The sequence below is a fragment of the Lontra canadensis genome, unplaced genomic scaffold (assembly GCF_010015895.1).
Source record: "Lontra canadensis isolate GAN:19392208 unplaced genomic scaffold, GSC_riverotter_1.0 scaffold91, whole genome shotgun sequence".
NCBI classification, from domain to species: domain Eukaryota; kingdom Metazoa; phylum Chordata; class Mammalia; order Carnivora; family Mustelidae; genus Lontra; species Lontra canadensis.
In genome coordinates this window covers 5794888-5819680 of record NW_022631085.1, presented here as the reverse complement: position 1 = coordinate 5819680, position 24793 = coordinate 5794888, and the positions used below count along the sequence as shown (strand labels likewise).

At 50.5% G+C, this 24793-nt stretch overlaps 1 protein-coding gene across 2 annotated transcripts in view; it reads left to right on the top strand.

The window, feature by feature from the left end:
* SNX29 (sorting nexin 29) overlaps positions 1 to 24793 on the top strand; it is a 473687-nt gene that overhangs the window by 246212 nt on the left and 202682 nt on the right. The window lies entirely within an intron of this gene.

Here is a 24793-nt window from a genome sequence, read left to right as displayed (position 1 = left end):
CTTCAAAAGAACAAAAACTGCCAAAGAGCCTAGAAAAGAAACCGTGGGCCAGTCTCACTCGTGCATCAGAGCATAAAAATTCTAGCAAGGTATTGCCCAGTCAAATCGAGTTATGTATGAAAGGACCCATCCCCATGAAATAGGGATTAATTTAGGATTTCAGGGATGACTCAACGTTAGGAAATTGATCAAGTCAGCTCCGTGATTGATTAAAGGCTGAACACCAGATAGAGATCTTCTTGGTACCAAAGAGTCATTCGATAACATTCCTCATTCGTACCTAACAAAATAGTTTGTATTGAAGTAGAACTGACACACAGCGTTGCGTTACTTTTAAGCACACAACATACTAATTTGCTAGCTCCTTGATAAAAATATTCTTGACGAAGGAGAAGGGCACTTCTTTGATAGGATAACGTGGTTTTTTTTATCAGAAATCGTTAATCGCTGCCGCAGTCCATGGTGAAGCTACGTTTTCAGATCGGCAACTCATCGATAGGACGTATATGCATACGTCGGGGTGTGTGTGTGTGTGTGTGTTGTGGTCACAGGTGTGGCATTCATGACGAGTCGTGAGTGTTTGTACACGTACGTGCATGTAAGTGTCTACACCTGAGTGCTTTGTGAATATTCTGCAGTGCACTTGATGTGTGGAATCAGAAACATCCCTGCCGTTGCCGTGGAGACATAGCTGACCTCAGGGTAGGTTTTAGAGGCCGGGCCCTTTGTGGAGGAGCCCCCAACGCTTGTTCCTGGTTCAGCCGTCTGTTTCACTAGGTTCCTAGTGACCTCCAAAGAAGGGAGGTGAGAAACGATTTAAATTCTAACTCAAGGGAGCCCAAAGGGGCATGAGGTGGGGTTTGGTCTTAGCATAATAGGCGGATAGGGGAAGAGTGACAGACCAGGATGGAAGGACCCGGGGGCTGGGGTGGGGGACTGTCCCCTCCTGGCCTGTCCTCACCCCCCATGCAGAACCTCACAGGCTTACCCAGTGGGGTCATTGACCGCAGTTGGCTGGTGGTGGTGCCAGGTGCTGGATCAACATTCTGTTCTCAGAAAGCCTGCGTAGAGAGGGGAATGGGCCGTGTACCCTCAGGGTTGTGTCAGCCTGTGTGTCTCCCCTGGGACCTCTAGTCCCTGGAAGGCAGAGACCGTGTCCTTTTTGGCTGGGTATACTCAGCTACCATTTCTTGGCAAATGGTAAATGCTAAATAACCCTCGAGTGCAGGTGTTTTCATGTTCCCCTAGGACACGGATGTCTCAGGTTTGCTGAATGAATGCGGAGCTGATGAGCTCCCATGGCCAGGTGCTTGGTTATAAGGACTTGGTCAGGCCTGCACGTAGTTTGGAGGCTGGTGCTCATGTCCTGGGGCTCCTGTGAGCATGCTGAGCCCTGGGTGGAGGGTGGGAGGGGCAGTGATCCACATGTAGGTTCCCCCAGGTAGGAAGCTGACGGGCTCATCAGCCACTCCGGCTCTGGAGGGCTCGAGAAGACTGACTCGCCCCTTGACCCACGGAACAAAGCACCCTAGTTCATTGGTTGGGTGGCAGGTGCGTCAGATGATCAGGTGTTTTTTGAGTTCCTGCTTTCTGCACGGGGAATGGCAAGGACAGAGGTCCTGCACAGGGAGAATTGGCACGTTCAAGGACCAGAAAGGAGACCTGCTAGGTCTGGAACAGAGCAGGTGGGGAGAGCCGTGGCTCTGTGGCTGCTGACGTGCGTGGGCCAGATGGGCCTTGGAGGCTGTGTCGTGGCCGTGCCACCACCCTCTTTGATCGTGACAGAGTCTCACCATCTCCCTACAGACTTGAGTGATGCAGGGAGGATGATGGCGTGATGCGAAGTGACTGTCCTATCCCCGTGCATTGGTGTTCTTGTTAGCTGTCACATCAGAGGGAGTGGTGGTTGGGGTCTCTCCTGTTAGCCTTCCTGTCTGGTCCTCTGGGACCCCCTTTCCCAGTAGTAGAGTGGGTGGCTGTCGTTGAGGAGCTGAGAGAGATGGGAGCCTGCAGCAGAGGTGTTCTCCTTTGGCATTTACTACCCTGGGCTGATTTTTCATTGCTTCCTGATGGCAGAGTGAGTGGCCAGTGATCTTTCCTCTGTCACTGTCATTAGCATCTCATTATCCCGAGACCTTTGTGGAACCCTTCAGGTTGGCAGTAATCAGGCGCTTTCCAACGTTCTTTGTGAGGTTGATCTGTCATTTAGTCAATGGTTGGTTTTTACCAAGGGCTTCTAAACACATGTTGGCTGGAGTAATGAAAGCCTGTGGGGGGAGGCATTGACACACTTCTTTCCCTAGCAGAAGGTCAGAAGAAGAGGCATTGCATTTTATGTCATAGGACTATTCAAAGAACCCCAGTAGTCAAATTACTCTTTTGTGATTCATCCCAATGAAGACGGAGTTCCTGAACATTCTTTCTCTAGATGCCTCTCAGAGCCCTAAAACCACCTCGTGTACCTGCACACACATAGGCTGCACACGCCACACGAGTGTTCAGTGACCTGACCCCTAGACCCCCGACAGCTCGGTGCCCAGAGTCAACACTGTAAGCCATCCTGTAGTGGCTGGAGAGCATCGGGGACCAAGGACTGGAGGTGGAGAGATTGTTCTTGACGCCCTATGATGGTTCGCTTTTGAAAAAGAGAAGGAAAGCGAAATGCTGGTAGGTGGAGGTTCATCTGGCAATAGCCACTGTGTTGGGGCAGCCAGGCGTCAAGTGCACACCCGTTTCCAGGCCCTGCACTCGGGCTTTCAGGTAGATCAGCTCATGTGGTGCTCAGCAGACTTTCTCAAGGAGGGTGCCGTTCCCAGATGGAGCTTTGAGAAACTGAGTAAAGTGCCCAAGTTCTCGGCGTGGGTAGGAAGCAGGCAGGGCTGGATTTGACTCGCCCAGGCTGTCCAGCAGCATAGCACGAACCTGTATTCTGTCTGCCGGCTCTGGAAGGCCACGCTCATGGGAGAAATCAAAGGTGGACCTGGCAGAGAAGGGACTGGTACTGGTCACGGTGGAGGGCATAGGTGCAAGGAGGAAACCCAGCAGAGAAGAGGGAGGCTGCGGCCCGGGCAGAGGGCAGCAGCGCTGGGAGGGGCACACCCCACACTCTGAGTTACAGCAGAAGGGAGTCAGCTCCCAGAGGCCGGAATTACCTGCTTCTGGAACAAACGTAGTAGAAGGCCAGGCTGGGAGCTCCTCGAGAACTGTAGATGATAACTTTTTAGTTGTGTGTTAATTGCCTAACACGGTTCCAGCATCCAGTAGGCGCTCAATAAATATTGAACAGAACGACCACCTGCTGAGAGGTTTGGCTCTTCAGAGTCATGTTTACAGCGAGCGGAAGGTGGGAATTGGGAAGTCCCGGACGGAGCATGCGTAGTACAGGGCCCCTTGGCTCAGGGTGGAGGGCTGGAGGGAGTTCGCTGGGTTCTTCAGAGGAGGGAGGCTCTTCTAACACTCCGTTTCGGGAGGAGTTTTAGCCCAGAGAGTCTGGAGAGCACCCCGAGGCACAGATGGACAGTTCCCACACTTGAGCATGTGTTTACGGAGGACCTTGTAAGTTAGCCGGGCTTTGTCTTCCTTCCTCCTCTTTTCAAGGGTCGCCCACCCCCAGGAGCAGCCGAGTTGATGCTTCCATGAGGTGAGTCATGGAAGATGGGAGTTGAGGCAGCGATGGTCCTGAAAGGGCATTTACCTGCCTAGACTGACTTTTCTTCTTCTGTAGTGGCAGCGTCATGGGTGTTTCATCGGTGGGTGGCATTAGCTCCTCATTGCCCCCAGGCCGGGTGTGGGTCACAGCGCTGGGTGAGAGGCAGTGCGTGTCTTGGGGAGGCTCCCAGCCCAGCGGGTGGGACAGGCCGACTGAGCAGCGTCACACGCTGGGCTGAAGTGCAGATGTCCAGAGAGGCCTCGTGGGCTCCTAGAGCCACGTCCTCGCCGTTCTGCAGAGCTCAGGCCCTTTACAGGAGCTTTAGAATATGTTCCTCGCTTTTTCTTTGGGGCTGTTAGTACTGAAGCTTGGGATTTCTGCTGTAAACTTCCCCATCTGTCTTGAAGAGGGAGACATCAGGGGAATTTGTTGTCACCAAGGGTTTTGAAGAGGAAAGGTAACGGATGTGCCCATGAAAGACCTAGGATTCTTCTTTACCTTTTTTAGTACAATTCCTTTGGTCTAGACTCTTGGCAGAGATGTTCCCATTCTCCTCCAGCAGTTGCTGTCAACAAAAACGTAAGGCAGTTGAGGGAATTTGGAAGGGGAGGTGAACCATGAGAGACTGTGGACTCTGATAAACAATCGGAGGGTTTTGAGGGGGCGGGGCGGGGGAGGCCGTGGGGCCGGGGAGCCAGGTGGTGGGTATTAGGGAGGGCACGGATTGCATGGAGCACTGGGTGTGGTGCAAAAACAATGAATACTGTTATGCTGTAAAGAAATTAAAAAAAAAAAAAAAGATATTGGAAAAAAAAAAAATAAAAAGTTAAAAAAATAAAAAACCCCCGTAAGGCCGGTGGCATTTGGACTTTGATCCTGCCTCTCTTCAGCCCCGCCTTCCACAGCTGTGGTTGGGCCAGGACAGCTGTCCCCATCAGACAGACTGCAGATCTGTTGGTTGCTGCCACATGTTCTGGGGGGGTGGGGGGTGGGGCTCTGGTCTTTACACCTGCATTTCTCCATTAGTAAAACACAGCCAGTGATACCTGCTGGCAGGGTCACGTTGAGGATTGAACACAAAGAATGTAGTTCAGTGCCTGTACTAGATGGGAGATATTTCTGTGCCTTCTTTCCTCCCTTCAGATTTTTTTTTTTTTTTTTTTTGGAATGACCCCTCACCACAGCTTGCTGTCTTAGGATGAGTAAATCCAGGCTCCCCGCCCTTCTCTGGCCCGGGGGCAAGAGTGTGCCCGAGCTGAGGCCCACAGGGCTGTTAGTCCTGTGTTCTTCTAGTAGCAGCCTCCTGATTGCTCTTGTGGTTCCTCTTGAACTTGCCAGAGCTGTTCTGGTTCCAGTCCCTTCTCTGAGCCAGTTTCTCCCAGTTCTGTTTACAGTAATTGTTGTTTCATTGTTAAGTTCTCATCTGTTTTCTTTTATTAACATCCAAGTGCCCTAGCTCATAGGACGCTTTCTATCTACATACAGTTAACCCTTGAACAAAATGGGTTTGAACTGAGTGGGTCCACTCACAGGGGGATTTTTTTTTGATAAATACAGTATTGTACTGTATTTTTCTCCACACTTTTTCTTTAGACGACTTTAAGTATACAGCACACACAGTATACACAATGTATGTTAGCTGACTCTATTCTTGATAAGGCTTCTGGTCAACAGTAGGCCATCAGGTTTCGGGGGAGTCAGAAGTCACCTGTGGATTTTTGATGGTGCGGAGGTTGTACCCCAAAGCTCCTCATTGTTCAAGGGTCAAGTGTGTGTGTGTCGGGGGAGGGGAGACAGAATATGATCAGTAGATGATGTCATTTCCCCGTCTGGCCTCTGCGTCGCGGGGGTCCTTTACACCTGCCTTCTTTGTACCTAAGTTTTGATCTATAGCCGCATGTCCGCGCTGTCGAGTCACCTGGGGGCCCCGTGTTGCAGTACTGCCAGTTCATCCTCTGCAAACAGATCTGTGCTTCCTCCCATGTGCCCGGACTCGGCGAGCTGTTGATTGATTTTTCAAATTACAGGATACTTATCATTTACTGTATGAGTGTAGTTAGTCCCTGAATTTTTGCTCATGGGTGAAATAAATGGTATATTAGCAACATTTATTCTCATTATAATGGCAGGTTACTATTAATGGGAAAGTAAGCTCAAGCTGGTAAGGAACACATTCGTAATCACATGCTGCAGATAACTGTGAATGTGATCATCATTTCAATAAAATGTAAAAGGTCCTGAGGCAGCCGGGACCTTGGGAGTGGTAACACCAGCAGCGCTTGCTTCATAAATTGGCGCTAGTGGCATCCATCGTGCGTGATGTATCAGAGTCATCTTTATACAAAAGAAAGATGAGCTTTTGAATAAAGTATTGGATTCCATGTAAGGACTCAGGCTAAAGAACTCAGAGTTGAGATCTACATTAAACTGACGCTCAGAACGAAAAGCGCGGTGTGACTTTGTTTGCAGTATTTTAGTCACAAGGTGCTGAGTGATGGAGACCAGGCTCTCACCTCCTTGGGCAGGGGTTGGGCAGGGGGGAGAAGTTTTCTCATGAACCAAAACAGTTGAAGTGCTTGTTAGATATGAGTGATAACTGGTGAGGAGTTGGGGTAGGTGTAATTCTCACTAAAGTATGAACGACTAACAAGACTAAACCTCCAAGGAATTCTTAAAATCTTCTTATGGAAAAGTCGAAACATGTACAAAGCCAGAACAGTCTCATGAGCCTCTGTACTACTTCTTCTTCTTCTTCTTCTTTTTTTTTTTTTTTAACATTTTATTTATTCATTTGACATGGACAGAGAGATCACAAGTAGGCAGAGAGGCAGGCAGAGGGCCGGGGGGCCGAGCAGAGAGCCCGATGAGGGGCTCGATCCCAGGACCCTGAGACCATGACCTGAGCTGAGGCAGAGGCTTTAACCCTCTGAACCACCCAGGTGTCCCAAGCCTCTGTGCTCCTTACGTGGCTTCAACAGTTAGATGTAACTGCTGACCATTCTTCCCTCATCGTGATCCCAGTCTACTCTGCAGTCTCTCATGGTATTTTGAAGCAAACCCAATTTCATTCTGAAGTATTTCAGAATATACTTGTAAAAGCCAAGAGCTCTTAAACAAACAGACCCACACAGTCCCATTAAAAAGTCTTTAAAGGAGGCCTCTGCCAGTCCTGGTGAATCTCAGATGGAAATATCAGTAAAGGGACTTCTTTGAATAGGGCATCTTATAGGGGGTCTCTTGCTTTTATAGATCCCCTTCTCAAGGGAGAAGGAACCTTAGCCTCTAGGTCATGCCAGGTGGCCCTGCCCAGCCCGTTTCTTCCTCTCTATTCTGCCCTTGACGTGGTTCGTACGGTGCTCACAGTTGGTTTTAGACGTAGCAGTGTCACCAGCACAGCTGCCCCGGCCCTTGGGGGTTGAGGAATTTGAAGATAAGGACGAGTGACCACGGCTCGCAAGTTTTCGCTGGCGCCATGCGTTCCCAGGCCTCCGGTGTGCTGTAGCTGATAAGGGAACTCCTTGCCTCATGATGGTTTCGGGAGAGTCAGGCTGTCCCTCTCCCACAGGAGGCTCCATCAGTGTTTTTTTAAAAGGTTGTTTTTACTGTGGGCACTTGAAATAAAGGTAAGAGTAGACAGAGCAACATACGAGCTTCCATGAACCCATCACCCAAAACCGTCGTGAATCAGGGCCAGTCTTGCTTCATCCGAACATCTTTCTGCTTTCCCAGCTTCTCATAGTCTGGGAAGCCAATCTGAAGCATGACCTGATTTCATCCCAAAGTATTTGGGGAGGTATCTCAAATGAAACATAAGGGCCCTTTATTTTTTAAAAGGAAAACATTCTATAATATCGCTATCGTACCTACAAGCCAGCGATAAGTTCTTGATATCATCAAGTATCTGCTGAGTGTTCACATTTATAGTCCAGATGGATTAAAAAAAAAGATTTTAGTTATTTATTTGACAGAGATCACAAGTAGACAGGCAGGCAAAGAGAGAGAGGGGAAGCAGGCTCCCCACTGAGCAGAGAGCCCGATGCGGGGCTCAATCCCAGGACCCTGAGATCATGACCTGAGCTAAAGGCAGAGGCTTAACCCCCTGAGCCACCCAGGCGCCCCTCCAGACGGATGTTTGAGGGAGGTCCACCCTGGGTCCGTCCACACACTGTGATTGGTTCACACACCCCTGCAGTCTCTCAATCTACAGGTGTCCCACCTGTATCTTCCCAGCCCCTTTCCTTCTTCACTTGTAATTCATTAGTTGCAGAAACTGGAGAGTTTTCCCATCAGTGTTTTTTGAGGGCTTATAATGTACCTGGATTTTTCAAATTACAGGGTATTTATCATTTACTGTATGTGTGGTTATTCCGGGAATTGTTGCTCATGGGTGATATAAATGGCGTATTAGCAACATTCATTCTCATTATGATGGCAGTTTACTATTACTGGGAAGTGAGTTCCAGCACAAAGCTCACGCAAACTCTCTGCGATCTGTCAGGCTTTTGGTGACATTCTGGTACAGAAGAGCAACCGGCAAACGATGATGATGGCGGTGATGGCTAGCATGCATTGTGGGCTTACACTTGTTTCTAGGCCGTGTGCTGATGGGTCATCTCGTGTGCAGGGCATCCTTAGAGATGAGAGCGCGGGAGGCTTAGAACACCCTGTCCAAGGTCACAGGGCTTGCGTGCATAGAGCTAGCATGCGGCCCTGGCTGTCGGACTCCCCACGTGCTTGCTGTGATGTGTGTTTTGTGCCTGTCACGTGGCTCCAGTCTGCTCCTGTGTGGGCCGGGTGTGACCCGGTGCAGACGGAGAAGTTCCACTTGTCTCCGCACTGCTTCTCGCCCGCAGATCTTCCTTCTTCCCTCCGTCTCCCTGGCCTTCTGGTCACACATTACTCTAGCAGGGGCATGGCCAGCCACAGGTGACACTGGTGTCCCCGTGTGGCCTGCGCCTGCTCCAGACTCGTTAGCGGCTGTCCTTGCCCATCTTCTCATCTCTTTGGCAGACCTCTGGATCTCTCGTTCCCATTTCATGGTGGGGCTGCTACCCTCTGGTGATGGCGCTGTGGGCCCTGCTGTGGGCTCAGCGTTTCCACCCTGTGTGTTCCCGTCGTCTCCCCCCTGTGTTTAAGCCTCCTTCCTGCTCGTGTCTCTGCTCTGGGAGCCTGGAAGACCAGACAACCAACAGATGAACTTCCATAAACATCAAGGAGAATGATCCACTGGTCCTTTCTGGGCTGTAGAGAAGAACAGTTGTAATTAGGGCGGCTGGTTTTGAGCTTTTCAGAGGCCTCTTTTGTATTCACTTTCCTCTTAGGAAGAGGGAAGTGGCTTCTTGGAGCTACTTCTGGGTCTCAGGAAGAATGTTCCCGTCTCTGGAGCGGTGGGTAAGGGGGTGCTGTCCTGTCGGGGCTAGGCTCAGTGTTGAGAATACGCCAGGTGAAGGCCCAGCGGTGTCCCAGCCCCCCCCCCCAGAATGAAGAGGAGGTGTCACTAGTCGATGGAGCCGTAGCAGCGGGGGAGGGGGTAAGAGGTGGGAGTTGAGGCCGGGAGGAGGGAGGCGTTGACGTTAATGCTCGCAGAGGGCATGGGGAAACCGGCCGTTTTCCTGCATAAACTCGAATGGCTCACCGTTGCATTAGAGTCATGGAAACGTGACACTTTTTTTTTGTATGTTGACATAAGACACTACATGTTCTCGCTCCCTCTCTCCCTCTCCAGACACAGGTCTCACCTCCCTTCTGGTTCGCGTCCACGCCCAGATGCACATGTTCTCCCCAGGCCCGCCCGTGGGCTGGTCTTACCATGGATCCCTGTCCTTTCTGCATCTTCCTTCCCCGTTTTCCCGGCTGCTGCCTTTGATCCTTGAGATGTGCCCCCACAAGCTTTTCCTGGGCACCCTGCTGCCCTGCTGGAGGCCGGGTTCAGTTCCCCAGGTGGCTTGTTGCAGCCCGTGTCCCCTCTCCTCGTCCCGTCAGTGCCGTGTCGTGTGCTGTCTGGCCTGTCCATGTCTTTGTTGCCCTCATTCCTCCTCGTTTGTTCTCGATCATCCTGGCGTGTGCCACGATCCCTGCCACCTTCGCGCACCGAGGACCCTTCGGGCTGTAGGCGGCGGCGTTTCTGCCATGCGTTCATCAGGCCTGTGTCACTGCTCTCCTCTGGGACCGAAAGGATGGAGGCATTTCTCTGTCTCCCTTATGGTCGGGTCGGGACCCTGTGACTGCTGCTGGCCGCTGGGCTGTCAGCAGAAGTGATGAGTGTCATCCGAGAAGAGGTGGTGTGAATTTTTCTTCTTGTTTCTCCTGCCGTGGTGCCCTTGGAAGCAGGTGACCAGAGATGCGTATTCTGTGTGGCCTAGCTATAGGATGACACGAGCCAGCGTCCCCGAGTCCTGGCTTGGAGGGTGCTGCCGTGTCGTCCTGCTGGGGCCACTGCAGGCTGCGTGACAGCAGGAGCAGACAGAGATGTGTTCAGTCCCTGAGCTGTCAGGGTTTGCTTGTTAACTGCATCAGAGCCCCGTATACCCGGACTGTTCCCTGGAAGAGAAGTCCTTATCGGAGGGACAGTCTGGCTTTAGGTGTGGCTGAATTGTGGGCTGTGAGTGTGTTACCAGGCTCCTGTCCTACTCTCTGGCCCCTTCTTGTACCATTTCTGGGTTGACAGCGTTTTCCTTGCCCTGCTGCCTTCTGCCCACTCACCCCCGTCACACGAGGCTGTGATAACCCCTGGATAAATGTTCTTCTGCCCCGTCCACATTCGGAGAACAAAGCACAAGAGTCTGTTTCCATTCCCTGCAAGAGCCTTGAGCTGACTCCGAGACAGCTGGCTTAGATCCCAGCCTCCCTTTCCAGCCAACCGTGGGTCTGGTTCATGCACTAGGCTGAGGGAGGGGCCCCGTTCACACGTGGAGAATGAAGGAGGGTTGGTGGGGGGCAAATGAACACCAAGATCATTGCTAGACAGGAAACGGGTGCCGGAGAGGTGATGCCAGTACCTGCGTCAGTGTTCGGTGAGGGTTTGTGTGAATGTATGAAAGAACGAATGACTGAGCACGGATGAGTGGATGTGTGGTTGAGTAGACCCTGGCTCTTCCCCTAAGGGGCTCACAGCCTATGAAGGGGTTGAGACAGTAATTTCTAGCAGCAAGGGGTCAGTGAGCCAGAAGACGTAACACAGAGAAGAGGGGGTGAGCTGTGAGATCCGCTCGTGGGGGGGATGTGGTTTGCCATATCCTGGGGAGGGCACGCCACAGCTTTTCATTTCTAAGCTGGGTTTTAAAGGCAGAGCAGGGATTTACCAGAGAGCCAGAGAGAGGAAGGGCAGCCCAGGGCCATCTGAAAAGCCAGTACAGAGGTCTGAGCGGGTTGCAAGGAGGACATGGAGTAATAGGTGATGGGGGCGGAAACAGCATGGGCAGAGTTTCTGTACCAGCCCTAGCCATTGGTCGTGCCTATTAGAGCCGTCCTCCGTTCAGTTGCTACAGTGAATGTTTCTTTTCTTTTCTTTTTTTTTTTTTTTTTTAAGATTTTATTTACTTATGTAGCAGAGAGGCACAGTGAGAAAGAGAACTCACCAGGGAGCCTGCTACGGGGCGCGATCCCAAGACCCTGGGATCATGACCTGAGCTGAAGGCAGACGCTCAGTGACTAAGCCGCCCAGGCACCCCGAATGTTTATTTTTCTAAAGCGGTGTGATTGGAAAATGTTCTCTTTTCTTGGCCTTCTCCGGTCTGCTTCCCCCGACACAGGTGTCCATGGCTGCCATGCCTCCCACCCCTTGGCCACTCTTGGCCCTTGGATAAAAGCCCCTTAGGAAGCCCAACCAGCCATGACTTGTTCAGAAAAATGGTAGTTTTATCGGTCAAGTCAGTGCTGTCCGAGACTTCGGTTTCATAAGAAAACCCTGCCATTTGGTCCTAAGGGATGACACCTAAGACTCCTAGCTTGAACAGTGCATCGTGGTCTGGCTCGGTAGCAGTAACTGGGACACATTTTGTGAAAAGTGTTGCCGGAGGGTGCCCTGTCATTTTAGAAGCGGGACTCAGCTTCTGATGGCTTGATGTTCTTGTTTGTTTAAAGCAGCTAAAACTGTGTATCACCTGCTTGCTGTCTCCCCCTGAGAGGCTGACACAGCCCCATGACTCTGGTGATAGGTTTGCAAAAGCTAGAGGTCCAGCCATCTTCGTTTGTGTAGGTGCTACTAACGTTTATCTGAGCACTTTCCCATGTGGAATAAGTGGAGATTTTCCCCAAAGTGGCTCACTCATCTAAAAATGTAGGCGTAAATGAAGAAAGATTAAATACAAATGAATACAATTGTTACCACTGATAAAACGCCTTTTAATGTGTCCAAAACCGGACTGGGGCCTCACACGTATCCTTTCATTTAACCAGTAAGCAACAGGTCAGGAATCAGGCTCAGAAAAGTTGAGCGGACCGTCCTGAGTCACACCACTTGAGAAGCGGCAGAGCTGACATTTCACCCTGTTCCAAGGCCAGCAGGGGCTGCGACCCCCCAACCTCACCACTCAGAGCGAGCCTTTATGTACGAAGGTATCCCTGGGATTTGACGGCCCTTGTTGGAGGCTTAGCTTGCCGTTTGTTTCCTGACACATTTTATGACTGTCTTCAGGAAAGTGGAATACTTTCCTGAAACTTGAAATAGACCCGAAATTGGACTGGGAGCGGCTTTGAGGTTTGCTGGCCGCTTCGTGCTCATTACAGTGCAAATTAATCAAATGAATTATGTAGCTCAGCTAATAACTTGCTTTGATCCAATAGCTCTGTAGAAATAACGCGTTGAACATTTTTATTTAATCCACTTTGGGGGCATAGTTGACTGGATTAAAAAAATTAAAAGCACAAAGAATCCTTTTTATCCATTAATTTTGAGCCTTTCTGTTCTTCTGGGCGGTGTCTTCCTTCATAATTGCTAAGATCTTTGTCAGCCTGGCTAGCTTGTATGCGTTCAGTGTTCATCCTGTGCTGGGTGTTTTTCTGAGCATTTTGTCTCATTCGACCCTTAGAGTCGCTTGCTGTGACGATAATATTCTCACCCACATTTTCCAGAGTAGGAAACTGAGGCGTGGTGAAGTGACTCACGTTAGAGGTCCAATGGACACTTGGTGGTAGAGTTGGGATTTAAATTCCAGACCTGAAGCTTGTAACCAGTCCCTACTGGAAAGAATCCTTCCTGAATGTTCATTCCAAGTGGTAGTGGAGGTGGTCTGTCCCTGGGTTGGCCAGAGTGTGAGGGTTCCAACATGGCCTTATGTGTGTGCCTTGGCTCTTTTATCTATAGCCTCTGGGAGCCTTGGCTGTCCTCATCCGTGGCCTGGGAATCATCATGCCTGATGTGTTGCATTTACACCTTGAATGAGGAATGGTGGGCATTGCTTCCTGCTGGTCCTCTTGTCCGTGGGTGGCGAGGAGGAGACTGGTCTCATTTACCTGCTGGGGGATCGACAGTGTCCCTCCTGAGTCGAACAGCCTTGAGCTCCACCAGTCAAGGAGTAGCTATGAGTCTAGTCTTCGCGGGCCTGTCTCTACTGATGGGCTGAGAATGACCCGTGTGCTTACTCAGGGACGATGAGCTGTTGCCGGTTTCTGAGGATGCACCCGTTCCCCTGAGGTCAGGGACGTCCCCAAGGCTCACTTCCCCGCAGTCTGTGCAGGATGTGGTTGGCTGTGGGTTCCTGATGCAACCAATGCATGTCAGAAAGCCTCATCTCTGTACCCTGAGAGCTGGTCCTGGCTTTTTGCCCTGTCCTCCTCTTGGACATCATGGCTGGTCTCCAGGCTGACTCCTCCCCCCATCCCAGCTTGCCATCTCAACGCTGAGGGCCATTTGTTCCAGCCCTGGCACTGCTCTGCGGCTCTCTGGGTCTTCACATCCAGGCCCAGTGCAGGCGGAGCCCCTGGGAGAAGACGTCTCTCCTTTCCCACCTTCTTGGTACTCCACTTCTCCTGTCCGGACGTTGATGAATGAGGATGAAGAGTGGTGGGGTCTCTAGTTCCTTCAGGGAGACCCCCAGCCACACAGGGCCACCTGCTTCTCTTCCCGCACTGTTCCCTGTTATAGCTTCCCCAGAACCCTCTCCAGTCTTGCTCCGGGACAGGCTGCCCAGATCCCTGGCCACTCCTTCTCTTCCTACCAGCCTCAGCGTGTTTGCTTGCTGAGCTGCCCGGCGCTTGCTGTGTTCTGCTTTGGCCCCAGCAGCTCTGTCTCACAACTTCTCCGGGGGCTGATGTCACCTGTGAGGTTACGAAGGTAAACGTTACCCGTGGTGTGGGCACAGCGAGGAGCCGAGTGGGCCCTGCCTGCTGCCTTCCTCCGTGTGAAGCACACACTCTGTTTCCAGGGAGTCTGACTGAGCTCGGCCCGGGCGGACTGTCAGCCCTTTTTGCACAGTGACAAGTCCTTTTTAAAAGTCTTTTTTCCCCCTTCCCAGAGCCTTCAGAATGCTCCCCGTTCACTTCCTTCCCTGGGCCACGTACTGAACTCTGTGGCCTGCTTTGCACTAACAATGGTACTTGAGCAAAGGAGATTGAAATTGGGTTTTGTTGTGTTTGTTTGTTTGTTTGTTTTCCCTCCCACCTTCTCAGGTGGTTTAGAAAAGGGGTTTTTAACAGCCTGGAGAAGGGAGATCAGTCTGAGAGAAACTTGGACTTTTTTTCTACAAGGAACAACTTCTGGGCACCAGCTCTTTAATTTCCATGCACCCGAGATGAATGCAGTCTTTCCAAAAAGCAGTCTTTAAAATTCAGTTCTCCTCCTCTAATGGGATGCGTTTGGTGGGAGCGGCCCCGTTGCTACCGTGTAATATGTAGAAATGATTTTCCCTTTGCAAGGAAAACCACATTTAAACGCTGAAACATTACCTTTTTGTTTTCTTGAAAGATCTTCTCTGCCTTTGGTAGGAAAAGCTTTTAAAATTAATGGAAAATTCCTCCATCCATTTGCCGGAGCTCAGGAGGGGAGCAAGATACCGGCTTCGCTGTAAGTAACGACTGCCTTCCCAGCGTTTGAGGTTTGAACTGCCTCAGCGGCATGGGTTTTAAAGCAAGGTGGTGTCCATTTGGAGGAAAGCGATCAAACTGAGTGGGTTAAATTGGCCGTCAGCCGTTAAAATGCCAGTTCGCGTCTGAAACTTGGTGCCGGTTTTTTTGGATGCAGGGAAAGCAATGTAAGGTGTCCACAATTTTTTTTTTTTTTTTTAACCCATCAGAACTAGAACTCTGTGTGTATGTGTTTGTAGCACTTGACAATTTCTAGATCATGGGTCTGTACACGTTTTCAGTAAAGGGCTAAATGAGAAGTATTTTAGGCATCACAGGCCACATGGTCTCTCTTGCACCTTCTCAGCCCCGCACAGGGGCGCCCCAGGGCAGCCCTACAGGGTGTGTGAGCAGGTGGGTGTGTCTGGGCCGGTGAAGCTTGATTTAGGAAGTCAGGTGGCAGGGTGCTCGTCCCTGATCTAGAAGGTTCTAGAAGGTTCTTTTCCTTCATGGTGATGGGGCTGCCGTGATGCAGAGCTTACATGTTAGCATTGCCTACTGCCATGGGTCAGGCAGTGGGCGTATTTAATGCTCTTAAATGCTGAAGGAAGGGGGTGGTTATTGCCACTTTACAGAGGAGTAACGGCAGGCTCATCGATGTTCTAATAAAACTTAATGAGCACCACGAAAAAGTAAAAATCTACCAGTGCAGTTCAGAGACCTACTCTTGGAGATCTTGTGCACGGACCCTGTAATTTTCCATTGGTGTGGATTGTGTTGTCTGCTCTGCGGTCATTCTGGGACCTTTCCATCAGGTGTAGTACCTTTGGCCCAGCATAGCAGACTGTCTTAGAGACACTCAGGGTGAACACATTTTGAGAGACCTCTCACCATTTTCTTAAAAAGTGTTTCTTGTTGGAGAGGATCCGTTTTGGGCTCTGGAGGAGAAAAGCCATCACAAATGAAGGGTAATTTGATTAGTCCCATTTTCACGTCACCAGAAGAGAAATAACATGATCGATCATTGGGGGGAAAAACCCACAGAGGAGTAAAACTTGAGAAAAAGATAATCGACTTAGTTCATCTCAGAGATAGTCACTGTAGACACTTGGGGGTTTGTTAGGACAACATTTTATTTCCATGTATAGATATAGTTACCTGTATCCATGTATAGATCTATAAATAGAGGTATTCTCGGTCACATAATACACTTATTTTTGACTGGAATATATTGAATTTTTCAAACTTGGAATCCTACTCTCTGCAGAGTTGAATCACTTTAACATTGAAATCAGATCCCCTCTCTGGAGGTGTTGGTAACAGCCGGTGTTATTAATAGTGCCATTTCTGGGCGCATAATGTGACCCCGTAGCAGCCTGTCAGATTTCCTTCCAGCTCATTTGGCTTTGAAAGGGTGTCAGGGTCTGTCCTTGGTCAGTTGCACATATGTCTTCCCTCTGGATTTGTGGGAATGAGTATAAGGTCAGACTTTCTGCTGTCCAAAAGTCTTCAAAAGCTCATTCTTAAGAAGTGGTATTCACCAACCCTGCCCGAAGGTCATATGGTCTATCCACATGAGACCCTTTCGTCCTTGAGTTAAGCTAGATCATGGGCAGGAGCAAACGGGGTCTGAATAGCTTTACTGCTTAGAGGATTGTCTCAGAGTTCACCACGGAGCTTTCCGCTGCACTGAAGACTACAGGCCCGCAGCTGACAGTGTCCAACCCATAGAGAGTCAGTCTACATAATGTTCTTTTTTGATTGGAAGTAGTTCATCCATTACTAAAACCTAGATTTTAGCCCACATGCACTAGGAAAGACACATACGGCCATGTCCCTTGTATTGCTTATAATGGCAAGATGTTCAAGGCAACTCAAATATCCATCAACAAGAGGATAAATTTAGAAAGAAGTGAAAACTTGCCTAGAAATCAATGTAGCAATGAAAATGGATGATCGTCAGCTGTGTACCTCATGAAGGTGGGTTTCCTGAATATTAGTGGCCTGAAGAAAGCAAGTTGCTGCAGAGCTTGTTTCTAGAAAGACGAGAAAAGTGTAGAATGGAACAGGAGATAGGTTAGGAATTCACACTATACAGAAAACCAAAGGGAGGACACATTTTAAAATCAGGGCATGGATAATGGGGAGAGGGTTTCCAAAGTACCAGAAGGTTCTGGATCTTAAGTGATACAAGCAGGGAGTTGGTACACTGGTGTTTGCTTTATTACAGGTCCTGTTTCCTAGAGCTCTGTGTTCTCGTACACTGGAAACATTCCATAATTGAAAAACTGGGTTCTCTGGAAGCTCTGAGCCCATATTCCCACACAGTGGCAGTTGGCTGGAATGGACTTAGACCTTCCTGTTTCAGATGGTACACAGACTTCCCAGCAGTTAGTCCCTAACTACCTGCTGTCCCTACTATTCCCCTGGCTCAGTGTCCCTGGCCTGTTTTCAGTGGCACTTGAATTTTAATTTATGTCCTTGTTTTGGTGTTCAGAGAATACAGTCTGCTGAAAATCATCATTTTTTCTGAAACTTGTGGATAAGGATGTTGTGGGTCCTCACATTGTGTGTAATTTCTATGTCACGGAAATAGCTCTTGGTAGAAGGTACCAGGAATGATTTTCTTGACTAAGTAGTCTGTTCTTTTGGGTGCTATGAATGTCGTCATTGATGATATTTCCTTCTTTGCCTTGGCTTCTAGGAAGCTCAGAGGCAAATGTGGGCTCATCCCTAGATAAACTAGAAGTGTTGAGGCATGTTTTCGATTCTAACCTTACTATTGGCTTCGCCTGTTTTCCTGCCTCCTTTATCTCCTCACTTAATGTAAAATTATGATTCCATAATATGCCTGTTCATAAGTGGCCGTATTCTTTTTTTGGGGGGAAAGGGGATATAAATCATAAATTCTCACTTAGAATGATGGCAGAATATGGGTTTGTGAGAACATTCTGGAAATCTGAACTTTATCCCGAATGTTTTATTCACAAATCTGCCTTGATGATCTATTTCAGCCGTGTGGGTTACTAATTTTCCACGAATGAGAATATAATTAAAATACACTTAACGCTAAAATGCAACTGAACATAATTTGATCTCCGATAATTTAGAAGGCAGTTAAGGAACTTGCCTCGCCTCAAGGCCATAATTACAAACATCCATTATCATAGTGTGACACTACCAAAAAAAACCCTGGCTATTTCAGCTTTCTGATTATTGGAAATCTTTCGGCACTAGAGTTGAGAGTCCGTGTGTGGTGTATGTGCAGGTCTTTTGAACGCCCACCTAGGGAGAGTTCTTATGTGATTTCATGCCAGTGAGCATTAGAAAAGGGGAGGTGCATGGGTCACAGTGGAAAGGGTTCAGTTCTCCACTCATACCAGGTAGTGCCTCCCTGAGTGCTGGGAAAAATCCTCGCCTTTTGGTTGGGTGCAATATTTGAGAACATAAATAGGGGTATGGGTCAGAAGCGGTGAGTGCCTTGATGGCACAGGTTGCTGTCCTACCTGACCATGAAAGGAGTCACTGTTGGGAAATAGCACGTCCACTGGGAGGCAGAGTGTGGATGGGTTGGGGATGTGGAAGGACCTATGAAGGCCTAAAACTACCTGGTTTGTTTAAGGGGCTTGCCTCTTCTTTCCTCCTTATCCTCATGGTGACAAGGGGGTGGTGGAGGGGTTAGTGCTGGGGAGGGGGTGGGGAGGGCCATGGGGAGGCTGGTGTCAGTCTTGATTGGGTACTGTTGGGCCAGGCACTGGGCTGCGCGCTCCACACTTACTGTCGCATTCAGTCCCTGTAGCGACCCTGTGAGGTTATGTATTTTTTGTAGTCTCCATTTTGGAGGCAAGGAAGCCAAGTCCATTCCCCGGGAGGTGGGAGTGACCAGGCGGTGGCCAGGGGCTCATTTTCTCTTCTCCTTCGGCTGGTCACTCAGGCCTCCCCGACTCAGAGGGCCCCTCTCAGAACACCTGGTGTTGCCTTGACTTTACCGAGGTCACAGTGACGTACGTAGACCTTAGGTCTGGGTCAGAGGCCTATAGTGTGACGATTCGCGGCACGTGTGTATCTTGCATTGGCCAGCACAATAAGGTTAGTTCACACCTCCATCCCCTCATGTAATTACTGTGTGGAGGGTGGGGGGGGCTTTTAAGATGGATTCACCTAACACCTCTCAGGTAGGTAATACAGTGTCTTAATCATAGCCACCGTTCTGTCCATCGGTCCTGAGAACTCCTCTTACAGCTAGACGTGTGTAGCTTGGGTCAGCGTGTCCCCGTTACCCGCGCCCCCAGCAGCCTTTACTTCTGGTTTTGTTGAGTTCGGCTCTTTGAGATTCCACAGAGAAGTGAGATCGTGTGGGTATTTGTCTTCCGCTGTCTGACTCTTTTCACTTAGCGTACCGCGCGCAAGGTAGATGTGTGTCGTCACACGTGCAGGGTTTCCTTCTTTCTCGGACCACCTGTTTAAACCTGCTTCCCTCTCCCCCACAGACAACTGTTCCTCTCTTACCTCTCCTTTGCTTTCTTCCATAGCCACTATCTTCTGGCTTACTCTCGGTCTTCCCTCTTCCACTGTGTTTTCCCCCTGGACCGTGAACTGCGGTAGGCTGCATGGTCTCTTCTGTCCCCTGCCGTGTGCCCAGGGCCTTAAGGAGCGCCCTCATGCGGAGGGGCTGATGCTTGCCGCAGACCTCTTGTTTCCCCCACCTCCTCGTGGGAAGGTGGGCGCGCTGTTGCAATGACACTTCTTTAAGAGGACTCAGACACATCTGGGTTTTTTCTGAAAGCTTAATTTCAAAATGCTGGCAGCCGATATGAATTGTAAGTACCAGGGAGTCCGACAGAATCCAGTTGCTTGCTGAATTTGACTTACAGGCTGCCCGCTTGCCCCCGTCTGTCAGTCTGGGAGAGGCACCTGCTGCCTGGAGGCAGGGCTGCCCGGACAAGGTCTGTGGGCAGCTCTGTGACATCCGGACCAGAGTGGGGGCAAGGAGGCTGGGGCAGTAGCCCCACCCTTAGTGACGGGGCTCCTGACAGCACCGTGCAGAGGGCCTCGGGACCTGGACATTTTAGTTACCACTGACCTGGTGACTATGTCAGGTCCCTCCCCTTTTCGGGGTGTGTCTTGCCGTCTGCAGAAAGAGGAGCGGTGCAGAGCCCAGCTAAGTCACAAGCCGGGGTTTAGCCAGAGAAGACAGCAGTACTGATCCTGTCTGTGTTTATAATTTGGCTGTTTTGTTCGTTAGAGATTTTTTTGCATTAATTTCGGTTCTTCAGAATATTGCATTAAAACATTATTTGTCATGATGAGCGAGGTTTTCGGCACCCCCTTAAGTGTCGCACCCAGCCCCTGCTCACCCCGGTCCCACCCCAAAAAGCCAAACCAGATTGCTTTTGACTTTGGGGCCCATCTGGGCTCTGAAACCTCGGACACGGTACAGTTACGGTTTTCTAATTATGGCCCTCGTGGCTTTCGAGAGGAAGAGACAGCGTTTCCACCTAGAATTCTGTGGACTCGCTTGTCCTGTGATGTGGCGACGCCGGGTACCAACAAACCTTTCTAACTGTCCCAATTTATGGTCGTCTTTGACATACGCTTTGTGATCTGTTGAATGAGCCCAATCTTTGGCTGGGGAATTAGATTATAATGGAGCGTTTGCAGTCTTTGTCCTGTCCTGGCAAAGGCTGAGTGTGTGAATATCTTTGAAGGCATATTTCGCCACCTTTACAACCATGTTCCTTTCAGCCGAAATTGAAGGCAGCTTCTGTTTAATGACGATTGCTCTGCGTTAGCCCACTGCTAATGGCTGAGCTCCTGCTGCAGTGGCCTGGCCTTTGGGGATAATGGCAGAATGTTCGATTTCGCTTCCCCAGCACTTGGAAGTTCTTCACAAAAGTTATTACGGATCTGACAGCCAAGGGCAGACTTGTCGGGCGAGCCGTCCTGTTGAACTCACTGAGAGTGGGAGCCCCTAGTTGAGGCAGAAGGTTCGTTGTGGTTGGGGTTAGGTAGAATCACTGCTCTTCAAGCCTTTGTCTTAAGACAGCATCGAGGGATTGTGGGAACATGCCCCATGGGCCCCCTGTGTCTGTGGGGGGTGAGACAGGGGAGAAGCAGAGTGGTGTCCTAGAGAGAGCATGACGTTTGGAGGGACCCAGGCTGGATTCGCAAACCTGGCCCTTTCGGGTCGGGGTGCAGGTGACCGGAATCAGGCCCCTCCCTTCCCTGCACCTGTTTCCTCATCCTTCAATAACTGATGAGTGGGCCCTTCTAATAATGGACTGCAGAAGGGAGCTCTCTAAGCCGTAAAAGAAGGATACAAGTTCAGATTCTGGATACCCTGAACTTGGAGTCAGAAGTTTATCCTCCATGAAACGGAGTAGTGACGCCAAGTGCATACTGTCACAAGGATGAGTGAGTCCGTGTGTCAGGTGCCTGGCAGGTGTGGGGTGGGCAGTGTGTGTTGTTGGGACTTGGGTGCGATGAGGATGCCTTTCCTGTCACCGCGTGGGATGACGTCATGAAGAACATGAAGGGCAGTGCCGGGCGTGGGCAGTTACCCCGCATGCACATCACGTGAATGGGGGATGGGGGAGCGGATGCGTCAAGTCCCTGCCTCAGGGGGGCTGGTCTGGGTCTGTCTTTGTCCTCTGTTCTATCCCGTGTGTCTGGCACAGAGTGGGGCAGCTTTTAGTAGGTATAAGCATCTGCCAGATGCCATCTAGGCCAGGAGGAGACCAGAAGCCATCAGTGGTGGCGTCCCCGGAGGCTTCTTGGGCTCCTGGGTGGTCTCGAGTGTATTCGAGGGCAGAGTTGCTCTGGGAAGCCTGCAGGCCCAGCTGCATGTAGTCCGTGCCCGGCTGCCTTTTGTCAGGCACTGATGGATCCGTGCTGGTCATTAAGATGGAGAAATACGTCCCCCACCTGTTGGCAGAGTGCTCCCACGAACTCCCCATGTCATCCCTCACTTTCCCAGGGACCTTGACTCTCTGGACTCCTGGCCTACCAGACACCTCTGCTTGGAGGGATTTTTACAGTTAGCAGTGGGAGTGCCCCCTCACTGGCCACGCTGGCCCCCAGCAGGCCGATGCCTGTGGCTCCTCTGTCCCCCCAGCTGGCGTCTCCTTTTGTAGCAGCCTTTGGGACCTGCAGCCTCTGCTCTGTCCCATACCAATTGTTCCCCACAGGGACTGGGATGGTCCCAGGTTTATTTTTTTATTTTTTTAAAAGATTTTATTTATTTGACAGAGAGCATAAACAGGCAGAGCTGCAGAGGAAGAGGGAAAAGCAGTCTCCCCGCTGAGCAGAGAGCCCGATGCGGGGCTCGATCCCAGGACCCTGGAACCATGAAGCAGAGGCTTAACCCACTGAGCCACCCAGATTCTTCATCCCAAGCACCCCTGGGCTGGGTGCTGTCGTCGACTCTTCTTTGTATTCCTTGCCGTACTCTACAGGCTCTTAGTGCCTGTGGTGTGCAAGTCTCTGTTCTGGGTGTCAGGGATGGAATGAGCAACACAGAGAAAGATCCTTGACTTCGTAGGTAGAAGGCAGATTGTTACAATGCATGTATAATATTCCCTGTTGCTGTTTACACGTAAGTGATGTTCTAGATGGGCACAAATTGTAGACCGTTCCATCAATTTCTCAGCTGGAGAGTCTTGACAATATGTAAGGACTTATTTACCTAATGAGCGGAAGCAATAAAGAAGCCTACAAGGTACGACAGTCCTAAGCGCAATTATGTAAGCTGTCGATTATGTCAGCATACATTAGGAACCTATTAAACCTGTTGGACACAGAGAGGAGAGGAGTGAATCAGGGAAATGCAGGTCACGGTTGGCTGGGGATAATGGGACCAACATGAATGCTTATAGCAGACTATTTAAGAGGAAGCCTCGCTGTGATGGAAAGGTTGTCTGTCTTTAGGGGCTTAGCGTCGACAGAAATTTCTCTAAGATAAGATTATCCACCAAGTGTGTTTGGGAATGATCTTGTTTTCGGAGGCCCTGCTGTAATTTCTGTGCATCCTGAGATGGGGATGGGGGAGATGGGGGGAAAAAACCAGCGCTTCCCCCAAGAGTTGAGGGGCTCTTGGAGTCGGGTTCAGCTCCCAGGCTGTTCGGTATGAACAAAGGGTATGTTACTCTCTGAGCAAAGAGACTCCTTCTGCCCCCGCGCTCGAATGGGGGAGATGCGGAGATCCACACTAAAGTCCAGGCATTTCTGGATGACAGAATAACAGGTGCCTACAGGCATTGCCTGGTCTCTCCCCAGACGTCTGCCTCTCAGCAGGTCCCTCTTGATCCTCCTCTCCGAAGTAACCTGCCTTCTCCACCCTCCGCCACAGACTTGTTTTTTGTCCCCACACCTGGCACGTATGTTTAATTGTGTCCCCTCTGTCTTTGTCAGCTTGCCTGTCTGCGTCAGCTTGCCTGTCTGCGTGGTGCACGTGGGGACCGCTTTGCTCACCGGCTATCCCAGAGCGCCCACCCCCCCCACCAGTTCCCGGCAGGTAGTAGGTACTTGGTAGATGTGGACTGAATGAACACACTCTCACAAGGACTCCCCTGGGGTGGGTTCCAGTGTCTGCGTGACACTGGGGCCTGGGAGCTGAGTCACAATGTCATTCTCTCTTCCCAGTGGTTATGGGGCTGGAGGTGTTGTGCGGTATGGAGAAAACTGGAAGATTGCCCTTAGAAAGGCAGGGGGATAGAAGGCTCTGCCGGAGTGTGCCATTGGCCTGAAACTGACGTGCATCCCCTTCAACTACATGGCCTAAGTCACGGCTCAGTGCCAGTTGATGCTTTGTCTTCATGCTTCTTGAGCTTAATGTGCAGGAGTCAGGGTTTAGTCGGAGAAGCAGAACCACTAAGAGATTGTCCACATATTAAGCATTTGATACAGGACCTTGAGCTCACGCACTTGTGGGAACTGTTGTCTTCCCCTCTGATGCTGGAGCAGGAAGTCCTCAGGACAGGCCATCGGGGAGGGGAGAGGGCTATACAGTGGGGACAGCGAGAGCTGCCTGGAAGCCACATACTGACATGGGCTGAAGCCCAGGCCAGTCCTCATTGCCTTCCCCTGGGTGCTGTGGGTGTCCTGAAATAGCTGGCCCCTTCCTCCAGGGGATGGACACAGGAGAGGTAGACCGGAAGGTGGAGGACTTGGAGGGTCGCCGCACTGAGTGCGTAGTGCGAAAAGAAGAGAAAACCCTGAGAGGCAGCTGAACATTTGCTGGAGAACGTGGCCCCACAAGCCAGGTGGTGGGTTCCGATCCTGCCTCGACCGTGCGCACCTGCTGTGTCCTTCACTGGGAGCGGGGTCACTCCAGACTGGCCTCTCCTTGTCCTCAGTGTGGCTACAAGAGTCACAGCTCCTCACAGGACTTTGAGAGGATTAATTCACGTAATAACCGGGAGGTGCTTAGCATAGCCAGAGATACACAGGAAGCGCTCAGAATGTCAGTACCACAATGAAAACATTTACCTTTGCGCTCTTTTCAGATCCAGCCTCCCTCTCACGTCCAAGATCATAGTTGTGCTGCATTTGGGGAGAGCCAGCTAAATGCTAGTCCCAGTATTGGAGCCTGAAAAAGAAAGACGCACCAAAGGGCTCTGGCTCTACCTGCAAGGACAGGGCTGTCTTTGCGCTCTGAGGTTTTTATCCATGAGAAAAGGAAGTAGGTGTCCGTGCAAAGACTTGTGCACCGGTGCTCTGAGCACCTTCCCATGTGGTAGCCTGAGGCTGCAGACACCCACATAGCCATCACCAGTAGGTAGTTACACTAAGTGTGGTTCTCCCCTACAGTCAAGGGGAACGAACCAGTGGTATGCTCTAGGATCATGAGGGGTCCCAGTTACACTGAGTTAAAAAAAAATAAAATCAGACCAAAAAAGAGAATATACAGTATGATTCCATTTGTAGAAGATTCTAGAAAAGGCCAACTAATGTGCAGAGTGGGAAAGCAGGTTAGTGGTTGCTTGTGATGAGGGCACGGCAAGGGGCTGGAAGGGAGGGATTGCCAGAGGGACTTTCTGGAGTTCACTACCTGGGTTGCGGTGGTGATTTCGCGTGTGTCAACATAGGTCAGGACTCCCTGGTTACACACTAGGTTGACGTGTTGATTGTCTGTCAGATGTATGC